A 12,062-nucleotide genomic window follows, 5' to 3' on the forward strand; every position below is an offset into this window, starting at 1 on the left:
GTGCAGCTGGTAACAAGTCCCAGTCTTTCCCGAGGACTGTTTCTCGCCCAGCCTGAGCCAGTGTTAGGCCCTTTTCAGGTTTGCAGTCAGGAGGTGGGGAGAGAAACGGGAAAGCCTCCAAGAGTTCTGGTTCGGGGCAGTGTGCACACGGGCAGCCTGTGGGCATGCGGTGCGCGCTGTGCGGCTCCCTCCCAGCCCCAGAGAGCCTGGACGGAGGCCTGCTTTATCATTCCACATGCTCCTGAATTAGACCCCAGCAAGGCTTCTGCTTCTCGAGAGTACAAATGAAGTGCCCGCGAGGCAGAGAGGCTCTTGATTTGCTGTGAGTGTCCAGGTGTGCCCCGGAAAGCTGCTCCTGTTGGGCCAGTAGGAGGCGGCCAGAGAGGGGATGTGCCCGGCTGCTGGAGCTCTCGGTGAGGAGCTTGCATTGGCGGCCGGAGGGCTTCCCGGAGGAAGGAAGAGCAGGCCCAGGGCAGAAGCCGGGGGAGGGGAAAGCGAAACAAAAGCACACTGCGGAGGGGACAGGCCTCTCTTCACAAGGCTTCTTGGCTCTTGCTGCATTTCCTGGGGGTTTCCCAGAATTTCCAACCTGGCCTATTCGGAAACACCGCCAAACAACACTACCTACAGTTCTGGTCAGCCTTCCAAAAGGTGTGACGTAAGTTTCTTTAAAACACCTCTTCTTACTGTTAAAAAACAAAATTCGTCTCAGTACATTTGAAGATCTGATTGGCTTTATTCAGTGATTCATGGATTGGGTGCCATGCCATCTAGCAGAGAGAAAGGAGGTCTGAGGAGCTGTACAAAATGAAAGACTTTTACAGGCAGAAGGAGGCCGCGCAAGAAAGTTATTCCAGGAAAGAGTGGACTGTTCAGGCAAGGCCACCCTCTTTGAGGGATGGCAGGGTCTGTAAGGAAGATGACCTCGCTGGTGCTGACCAGGTAGTTCCAGATTGACTGCTTCAAGGTGACATTCCTGGGGGAGGCTGAAGCTACAGTTAAGTTAGGTATTAAGTCTCGGTTTGCTGATACGCGGCTTAGCATGGGTGACTCCATTCTGGGCCTGTTATCTCTTTTTTAAAAGTGCCAAAGGAAGGGGCGCCTGGGTGGCTCAGTCATTAAGCGTCTGCCTTCGGCTCGGGTCATGATCCTAGGGTCCTGGGATCGAGCCCCGCATTGGGCTCTCTGCTCCGCAGGAGGCCTGCTTTTCCCTCTCCCACTCCCCCCCGCTTGTGTTCCTTCTCTCGCTGTGTCTCTCTCTGTCAAATAAATGAATAGAATCTTTAAAAAAAAAGAAAAAGTGCCAAAGGAAGTGTTATATAGAGACATGAATGTTGTCTGTAGGAAATGACGAGACCTCAGGGATCCCAGCAAGAAAATGCCTTAGTGACCCAGCTGCCCTGCCATTCACTTGTTTTTAACTCAGTGGTATTTCAGTGCTTTTACATTACCCAGAATCTGAAAATGTTAGAGCTGGAAAAGACCTTAGAAAACATCTATGCTAGGGGCGCCTGGGTGGCTCAGTCATTAAGGGTCTGCCTTCGGCTCAGGTCATGGTCCCAGGGTCCTGGGATCAAGCCCCATGTCAAGCTCCCTGCCCAGTGGGAAGCCTGTTCCTCCCTCCCCTCTCCCATTCCCCCTGCTTGTGTTCCCTCTCTCGCTGTGTCTCTCTCTGTCAAATAAATAAATAAAATCTTAAAAACAAAACAAAACAAAAAAATCTATGCTAAATACTCTAATATTCCAGAGTCTAGAGAGTGCAAGGAACTTGCCCGTGGTCACACAGCAGCAGAGTCTGAAACAGAGCCTCATCTCCTGGCCCCGATCCAGACTAGCACTACTGGGCTTCTGTTTGTGACCTGTCCCTTTACAACATCACAGTCATGACTGTGGTTAACATGTCCTGCACACGTGACGCCACAGCGGGGCCACACTCTCAGATACCTTTAACTGGTTGGGGTGTTTTGAATCCGTCTTCCCTTTTGCCCATGAAAGCCCCGTGAAGAAGAACCAGTCGCTGTGATGTGGGTGAGCCCCTAGGCATGCAGAAGAGCCCCTTCTCCATCAAGCGCCTTGCCTTTCCCAAGAGCCCGTAGTCCTTCTTATGTGCCTGCCTGGCAGAGCCCAGACTACAGATCTCCGCTGCCTGCTCTCTATGCTCCTCTACCCAGGCTGCTCAGGGTTCAGGGAGGAGAACCAGCCATCTGTGCAGATTGGCACCTTGGTCAGCTCAGGCTGCCCTAACAAAAGGCTGGTGCTTTAAACATCAGAAACGTTATTTTCTCACAATTCTGGGAGATGGACGTCCATGATCAAGGTGCCAGCAGGGTTGGTGGCTGGTGAGGACTCTTTGGGTTATAGATGGCCGCCTTCTTGCTCTGCCCTCCCATGGCCTTTCCTCATTACCTGTGGGTAGAGGGAGAATGTGAGGTCAGGTCTCCTCCTCTTCTTTTTTTTTAAATTTAGTTTAATTTTATATTTTTTTTATTATTAATGTATTATTTGTTTCAGGGGTGCAGGTCTGTGATTCATCAGTCTTACACAATAACAGCGCTCACCACAACACATATCCTCCCTAATGTTCCCACCCTTACCTCGTATAAATCTAATCACGTCCCAGAGGCCCCACCTTCAAATATCATCACACAAGGGGTTAGGGCTTCAAGATAAAATCGGGCAGGGGGGGGTGGGGCACAGACATTCGATCCATAATAGCACCTCCCCAGACTCAACGTCTCTACTCTCAACTTTCTTCTCGGTTCTGCCTGACAGTGTCCCTCTGTGGTCCTGGCTGGCGGTCACTCCTGGTCCCAGGTGATCATCTCAGATTGCTTCTGCTTTCCTCAAGTCCCCCCTTGCCTTCAGCAGATGACCTCCTCTGCTCCTTCCTCAGAAAGTAGAAACTGTTCCAGTGGGCCTGCACCCTACCCCTCAAGCCCCCCACTGCTCCTTCTAGGGTCCCCCTCATCTCTGAGCTCTGATCCCCTTCTCCTCCCACCTTCTGAATGCGGTTCCATCAGTTGCATCCTCACCCTGACTCACCAGGCACTCCTGTCTCACATTCTCCCTTGACTGCACGTCCCCTTTAGCTGCCACCCTCTCTCTCCTCTTCGTGGCCAAACTTCTTGAAAGCCTCATCTGCACTTGCCATGTCCCCTTTCCCTCGCAGTCATTCCTTACATTCCTTACATTCTTACATTCTTACATTCCTGTATCCCTACTGCAGTCCAGCTTGAGCCCCATCTGCGTGGTGGAAACTGCTCTGTGTTGCTGGGACCCTTATGTTATCCTCTGGCCAGCACTGGAAACTAGCAGCCCCTCCGTCCCTCTTCAAACACAGCCTCCCTGTGTCTGCTGCTATACCACACTCTCCTGATTTTCCTCCTGCCCCTCTGGCTCTGCTGTCTACGCCTTTTAAAAATTGTTCTTTCTCTGCTTGGTCCCTCAGTGTTGGGGCTCTTCATTTTCTGTCTTTGGTCAGAATACTGATTCTATACATGGGATACTTTCGTCCAGTCCCATGACTTAATATTTTTCTACTTGTACTTTGAAAGCCATATCTCTAATGCAGATCTCTCTCTCTCGAACTGCTGGCTCATATCCAGCCACTTCCTGGATGTCTTCACAGGGATCCCAAACACACCTCAGAATCCTAACAAGTATCCGTGGAATAGTCTATTCTTCTCCTGAGTTGGCTGCATATTTGACAGGAGAGTTCTTGTCTCCATACAAGTCATTGCTAAAAACAGCCTTTTCAGTAACAGCACTCAAGTCCAGCCTGAGGAGCCACATCCTGCCTCTCCAGAACTTCTGGCCTTCTCAAACCCAAACCTGAAACTGAACGGTCTTCTCCCAAATGTATTTTCTATAGCTCCCATCAGTGGACCTACACCTAGCTGCCAGGCCTCCGGACCCATTACCTCCAGAATGAGTCACATGTGCATTTTGGCTCGTTTGGAATGACTCTGAGCCTCCTTGCCGCCTTGTCAGGAGCCACGGGTTTCCGAGACCCCAAAACTCCATGAAGCTAGTCAGTCAGGTGTGGTCACTACTGGGATTTGTGTGCTTCCTCCTCCCCTGCTCTGGCTCCTTCTCATCCATGTCCACTGCCCATGAACCCACTGCCACCAACAGTTCCCATTGTGGCAGTGTTTGTGATCAATTCAGGGGTTTCAGAAACCCCAAGGCCACGCGTACCCACACAGGGTGGGCTCCATGCCAGGTGGGGAAGAACAGCCTCCCCCCAGCAGCCCCCCACCAGCCCCCGACCGTACTACACTGTCTGTGAACCCGGAGGTGGCTCTGCTTATGGCCGCAGCTCTGGTCCTGTTTGCTGCTGACCTTCACCCCTCTACCAGCAGCTGTCCAAGCCAATCCACGGGGCGGCGCTAGCACACCACGCCCCTGTGGTCATCATCCTTTCTCTCCCTGCCTCTTCCCCCTGACCGGGCTCAGTCATTAAGGGTCTGGGTTATAGATGGCCACCTTCTTGCTCTGCCCTCCCATGATACCTTTAACTGGTTGGGGTGTTTTGACACAGCACAAACCTGCAAGTACGTCCACAGATGTGAAAGCTCAGGAGACGGGAAGAAGGGAAGCAGAGAAGGTGTCTGAGCATGTCTGAGCCCCAGCTGAGCTGGTCACAGTGCCGTACTACACTGATAACCTGAGAGACCAGGCCAGTTCCTTTGCTCTCACCCCTCATGTTCTGCCATCTCCACATCCTGTAAATTCCTGCTGCCTTCATACCTCTTCAGTATACCACCCTTCTCACAAAGGCTTGGTGACTATCAGCCAGCTACTTTGAACTGCATACAAAGAAAGCCCATCTCAAACTCAAATAATGATGACTTTGATTAGCCCATGTAACATGGAGCACAGAGTTAGGCCGCGTCAAGGTTGGTCCAGAGGCTAAAGGACCGGATTCCTTCCATCTCTCTGTTCTGCTGCCAATGGAGTTGGGCTAGACAGGAGGCCACAAAAGAGGAAATTCAGAGAAGCCCAAGGTCTCCACCCCAGGGAGATGATGGTGATAGAATGTGTTGAGAAAGGCAGTATAAGGCAAGGGTCATTCACCCCCTTTTACAGAGGAGATTCTGGGGCCACAGAGAGAAATAGTGCTCCCCGTATTTTTGGTGGAAAGAAGGTACAGAGAGGGTCATGAGATGTGGTGGGATAGTCTTTGTCAAAAATATAAAAATAAAGTAAGAAATGAAAGGCATTCAGCTTTTTGGAATTATTTATATTTTAGCCTTCTAAAATGTCGGACCTGAGAGGTCAGGGCTAGCCCCCTGGAAAACAGAAGCTTGGAGGAAGGTTGGGTAGACAGAAAGGGATGTTACTACTTAAAGATGACGCCAATGGCACATTTCTGTCAGAACTTCACAGTCAGAGGAAGAAGACATAATAGCACAGGAATGGCTTTTTAGCTGTCAGGCTGAAAAAAAAAAAAAAGGTCCAATATAGCAACATCTTTAAATAAGGACTAAACTAATTTTAGATATGCCAGGAAACAGAGGCTGGAGGCAAGGAAGGGGAAGGGGAGGAACATACTAAACCAAAGCCCAAAATACTGTCCTTTCTCCCTATACTGTCTAGCTCAAGGACCACCTCCTCCAGGAAGTCTTCTGTGCCCCCACCCCACCCAGGGCAGGGCCCCAGGGTTCTGTATACCCCTAGCCCTTTGTCTCCCTTTATTTCAGCACTCGTGACACTGGGCTTTACTGGCCTGCTCACCAGTCTGGTTCCAGTACTGGACCATGTGCTCCCTCGGGGCAAGGATCAGATCCTTTGAGCCTGGAACAGAGAGAGTGTTGATGGAAAGAAGGAATGAGTTGGATGAATGAGTGAGTGAGTGAATGGATAGGACTGTGTTAAGATAAGGATGAAGAGAAGGGGAAGCCAGTTCTGTTTGGGGAGAGTTAGGGGCTGGTCCCCGACTTCTGTGGGGTCAAGGATGAGCCACAGGGAGAGACCAGGTTTCTTTTTTTAGGATTTTATTTATTAGAGAGCAGAAAGGGAGAAGCAGACTCCCCACTGAGCAGGGAGCCCAACATGGGGCTCAATCCCAGGACTGCAGGATCATGACCCGAGCCGAAGGCAGACGCTTAACTGATTGAGCCACCCAGCCACCCTGGGACCAGGTTTCTCATGCCCCAGAATGCAAGGCTGTGGTCTGTGGCTGGCCCACCCCTGAGCATCCCTGCTAATTCCACACCCCTCCACAAAGTCATCCTAGAAAAAATAAATTAGATTTGCCTCAGAACATGCCAACTTCACCTAGAAGAAGGAAAAGGCTGGGGCACCTGGGTGGCTCAGTCAGTTGGGCGTCTGCCTTCGGCTCAGGTCATGATCCCGGGGTCCTGGGATGGAGTGCTGCATCGGACTGCTTGCTCATTGGGGAGTCTGCTTCTCCTCCCTCTGTTCCTCCCCCAACTCATGCTCGCTCTCTCTCACTCTCTCTCTCTCAAATAAATAAATAAAATCTTTTTTAAAAAAGAGGGAGGAGGAAAAGCCTTTTGGGGCTCAGAGTTAAAAGGCAGGTGCATCCCTGCCATGACCTTGCAAGTGCATCTAAAAGTTCTGTATCTACACTTGGCCGGCAAAGTCTTTTGGGTTTTTCCCCCAAGGAGAAAAAGGTTCAAAAGGAGCTTCATTAATCCATTTTCTTGATGTCAGTAAGATCTGTCTATAATAAAACGCCTCTTCTTCCTCTGGCGTACTGGCTGGACCTGGGACTCTGTATTTTCAATAGGCTAAGGCTTCCAGGAAGCTTCTTGATGCCCCAAACAGGCAATAAAGGTTTAATTAAGATTAAAAAAAATTCCCGGTAAGCACAGGTTAGCTTCTTCTCTGTAGTCCAAGAATCTCAAAGATTTTTCTTCGATTAAGAAGGCAATAAATTCACAGATTTATTCTTTCTCAACAAAATAAACCTTCCGGCCACACTGATGCGCCGGTGCTGGGTGTACGGCCGCAGGCTACCACTAGGTGGCGGCAGAGCGCCTCTGACCACCTTCGCGGGGTGCGTGAGTGCTGCCTAGAATGGCGGAGGAAAATGTAAGCCCAAGGACAAGTCCCCCGTTGCAAGTGGGCTGAATTCATGGTGTTTGGGGGTCCTCAGTCACCTGTGGAGGCACCTGGAATCCACACTTTGGCCAAATAGAAGAAGGGGGAGTGTAGCTGCCTCGGGGTTTGCCAGATGACAGAGAAGTGGAAAACAGTAGGTGAGGAAGCTGGCCTAATCCACACATCCCTGCTGCAAAGCCTGGCAAAGGAAGTTTTCAGACTTGTGGCCAGTTCTGCAAATTGAGGACTCCTGAGGTGGGAGGGAGCCTTAGAGCCACTGCCCAGCAGCACCCCAGTCCCTAACAAGTCAGATGTGGCCTCTCAGATGTGCGTGGACAATGCCCTGGGTCCCCCCCAAGTAGGAGCAGCCACTCTGTGGTGTCTGTCTGCCTTTGTGTCCCCAGAGGGGGGTTTTGTGCCTCACCATGGTGGGTGACAGCTCCTAGCTCCCAGCCCCGAGCTCATACCGCCACACCCTGCTGTCTTTCCCAGAGTTGGCATTTCCCAGGATGCAAGAAACCTGAGATTCTGGGACAAGCAAATGTCAGACTCCCTGACCCCCGCTGCACACAGCCCTCCTCCTGCTCTCTTCCCCAAGGCAGTGAGGCTAACCTTTAGCTCTGATTGCAGAACTGAAGCTGCCAGTATGGAAACCAATTTCTTTAGTTCCCCAGACGGCCAGGAGGTCATCTCTCACCTCCAACCTGAGAGTTCCTGTTACGTGACATGGATTTATGTGCTCGTATTTCTGGGTCTGAGTGCACTCCTGTGGCCTGCCTCCTGGAATTGGGTGCAGGAACAAAGAGGATGCCCGACAGCGCTTTTCCTGTTGTTCTGGTTCTCCTTGGGACAGAAAGGAACCCCACCGACCCTTTCAGATATTTAGCAAAAGGGTGTCCCTGTGGGCATTGGGTTGATGGTTGTCACAAGTAGGTATTTGTCTCTTTGGAGAACTCCTAGGCATGTAGGCTCATTTCCCTCTCCTGCCTTTCTCCCTTTATTTGTTTTGCTTTTCAGAGTGGCCTAGGACTAGGAGCTCACCGCTTAGTCAGAATTCATTTTACAAGGCTTCAGGCTCTGTGAGGATAAAGGCCCTGTCCACTGTCATGTGCTCACCACCTAATACAGTGCCTGGCATTTAGGGGGCACATAATAACCATGACTGGAATGGAATGAATGTTGATGTTTAGATTAATTAATCCCTTTTCTAATGCCCACATACCTAAATCATCATCATAGTAGATACGTATAGTAGACATGAAGTAAGCACTGTTAATGTGCTTTCCATATGTTATTTTCAATATTTTAGAACAACAACCCTGCAAAGGTAGATAATACTTACTCCTATTTTGGAGATTAGGAAATTAAGACTCAAAGATTACACTCAGAGTTCAGTCAGTTGTGAGACTGTGACTTGGAGACTCCAGTTGCCACCCAAACCCAACTGATGGAAAAGTCTGGCTTTCCCCACCATTCGTTAACAAAGAAAAAAATTGAAGGAATTGTCTTCTAAAACAACTAGATGAGTTAACATTTGTAAAGTGCTTGGAAAACTCCTGTTTCATAGTAAATGCTGTATAAGTGTTTGTTAAATCAATAAAAATAAAGCCTAGGTCGATGCCAGAAGTTGGACTAAAGTCCACCTCATGGCTTTCTCTGACAGTGTTTTAATCACCAGGAACAAATGCAGTAGAGTGGGGCCCTGGGCTGTTCTGTTGGCCCTTGACACCACCACCACGTCTGCAGCATCCAGGCCACGCGTGTTAAGCATCCAGGCCACGCGTGTTAAGCATCCTTGGGGCTAGGAGGGGTCTCAGACTGCCCAGTCCTGGAGTTTGAACCTGGAGCCCAGGTGTCCTTCGATGATCCCTCAATGAGATTGGAAAGGTCCATGCACCCCTTAGAATGTGATGCGCAGTGTTGTGGTTTTCTGCATTTTTCAGGCACAGGGCCACAGTTTTTGTCCCGTTAGAGAGCTCTGCGACCCAGCAGATTCTGAGGCTCTGGTTTGGCCGTGCCTCCTGAGGTCCGCATTAGGGGCAGGTAGGGAATCCCAGCGCTCGGGACTTCATTCCGGCCCCCACTACCAGACAGGCTTCTGACTCCTTCCACCCACTCCCCCAGCTCCTTTCCTAGGGGACTTGATGGATGAAAATCACAGTGTAGGACTGACAGGGCCATCTGGTCTGGCTGCCTACAGGAAAATAAGCTTTTCTATCATCTGCTGCCTCCTCCCGGATGCCATGACTCTCCACTGCCTGTGAGCACCTTTTCGGACAACTTGAAGGGCCCCACATTACGCAGACTCTCGCCACCGCCCCCTTTCCCTATCATGCATGTTCCCAGCCACGCCAGCCCGTCAGCACAGTGGCCCGACTGCTTCATGGACTGCTGGGGCGGGAGAGGCCACGGGAGCAAACAGCCTCTGCTATCCCCGCACAGCATGCTTCTGCTTCACCTTTCAGAAAGAGGCTATTTCAGTGCCAAGCTTGGGAATGCTGCCTGATGGAGCAGTGACCTGGAGCTTCCTGCTTCCGGGCCACTCCCGCGGCCTTACCTCACACGAAAGATACATCGGAAACTTGCCAAAGTTCATCCTAATTTTCTAGAAGTTATTCTTTCAAACCTTTATCAAGACACCTAAGAATATAAAGCAGAAGCAGTAAAGGTACCCAGCACCCCCACTCCCGCCCCAGGATTTCTCTGAGGCCTCGGGAACTAGTAGAACCTCGCAGCAGAACACCTGCCTACCTGCCAGGGGATGCCATCTGGCTGTTGATATTTACAGACTTTGGCAGCCCAAGCCTGCCTCCTGGAGCCGGCCCCTCTGCTGTCGCTGTAGTAAGCTATGAAATTGATAGACGCCTCCCCTCTGGTGGCAATTCCAGGGATAACACCATCCTGAGAACCAGCTCCCGGGCCTTGATTGGTCTGGATGCTGAAGGAAGTGTCTTCTCTAATTAACAAGTCAATGCTGATTTCCCTTCTGGCCCATTAAGCTCCTTGAGTCATTATTTAACCACTCAGGGATATTTTGAAACTGGACACATTCTATTTTTCTGCTAAAACACAGTCTCTTAGGAATGTCTGAGTCATTTGAATTTCACAGGAATTTTATTAGCAGCTTGGGATTTCCAAACAGTCCCTCAGCCAGAAAGTCTGCTGCTTCAGCCCAACCTCTGTCCTGGAGCCTTGGGGTCCATGGTCCTGCTCTTCAAGGAGCTAGAAGCCAAGAGCCTGCTTGGATTCTGACTTCAGCCTCATGTCTCTGGCTGAGGAAGCCCTTGACACCCCCACAAAGGCACGCACTCAGTCTCAGTGAGTGTCCCTGAGTGTGGGGGGGGGCTGCCCACTGGGCCTGCCTGCCTCTTCACTCCCCCACTGGCTGGGCCGGCACCTGCTTGCCTTCACTGGCTCATAGCTCTTGCTCCCAGACCCCCTTTGCCATGCTCCACCCATCTCCCGAAATCCCTGCCACCTCTCACAAAGCAGTTCTCCCCCAAATCACTTGCCATCTCACTGAAATGCAGACTCTTACTCAGTGGGCACAGAGCAAGCCCACAATTCTGCATTTCTAACCAGGTCCCAGATGATGCCTATGCTGCTGGTCCATGGAGACCACTGGCGTCAAGGACCTAGGACATTGGTTCTTAATCTCAGCCACACACTGGAATCACCTAAGAAGATAAAAAAATACTGAGGCCTGGGTCCTACCCTACAAATTGTGGTTGAAATGGTCTGGTGTGTGGCCTGGGCACTGGAACTTTTAAAAGCTCTCTTGGTGGTCCAAGGATGCAGCCCCCGTAAAGAACCACTAACCACAATGCAGACTGCAGATTTCCAGCCCCAGGGCAACTGAGCCTCTTCAGACGCTCTGTCCCTCCATTTGCTTCAGTTCAGTCCACCCCCACGTATGTTGCCCTGGGGTCCACATCTACCAGGATGCAAATAGAACCTCTTGACCTTGTGCAGAATGGGGGCTGCCTGAGGTCACTCCCCAGTGGGTATGGTTGAGGGCTGGTAGTTGAAAGCAAAGTCAGGGCAGGCATGAGGGGCAGTTGGGCTGGCGCAGATGGAAGAACAGGACAAGTGTGGTGGGCACAGGCTCTGTTTTGCCGCTGCCTTGAGGGTTCCTTGGGAACTGTGCCAGTTGTGCCCAGGGCCGTAGAAATGCCTGCACCATCAGCCCTTGGTGGGGTTTGGCAAAATGCACTTGGCACTGAAGGGGAAAGCCCTCTCTCCTCCCAGCCCAACTCCTGGCTCCTGTTCTTCTCGTGTTTATTCTGTTGGATGTTCTTCGGCCTGAGCAGAATTTTACCATGCATAGTCGCTATGTAGTGTACATTCTACCATGTCCCCAGATATGCCAGGCCGCACTCCCTCCAACTCTTTCTCAAATGTCACTTTCTCAGTGCGGCCTATCCTGATCACCTTATTTAAAAGGTCACCCTTGATGCCCCATCACCCCCCCGCCCCAGCACTTACCACCTGTGGTACACCACATAATCTACAAATGTGTTATGTTTGTTGTTTGACTCCCTCACCCACTCAGATGTAAACTGCTCACGGGTTGCGGCCTGATCACAGTGCCTCCCTAGCACCTGGTGGGTACCTGGCATTCCTTTGACTTCCAGGCCTTCCCCTGCCGCATGTCTGGTCCCCTACCTGACTCCTCCCCGAAGCCGAGGAGAGCTGTGGCCCACCATGGGCAGACTCCAGACACCTGCTCTTTACCTGGCCACGAGTCCCCAGTCTCAGCTGCCCCACTTTGTACCTACAGCTTCCCAATAACCAACCCCTGGTCTGGTTAGGAAGTTTTTCTAACCAAACAAGAAAATAAAAATAAGCATTTCAGCGTTTTAAGCAGCAACGTAAAATGACTTTTCCCTCCCATGGAAGCAGGACAATCAAGATCAGAGTCTTCTGTTTGTAGAGAAACAAATGTTTTGTTTCATCCTCTTCTTTCTTACTTTTTTTTTTTTTTAAGATTTTAT

At 50.8% G+C, this 12,062-nt stretch overlaps 1 protein-coding gene across 6 annotated transcripts in view; it reads left to right on the top strand.

Annotated features, from left to right (window-relative positions):
* TMEM266 (transmembrane protein 266) overlaps positions 1–12,062 on the top strand; it is a 119,742-nt gene that overhangs the window by 55,562 nt on the left and 52,118 nt on the right. The window lies entirely within an intron of this gene.

The sequence above is a fragment of the Halichoerus grypus genome, chromosome 8 (assembly GCF_964656455.1).
Source record: "Halichoerus grypus chromosome 8, mHalGry1.hap1.1, whole genome shotgun sequence".
Lineage (NCBI taxonomy): Eukaryota > Metazoa > Chordata > Mammalia > Carnivora > Phocidae > Halichoerus > Halichoerus grypus.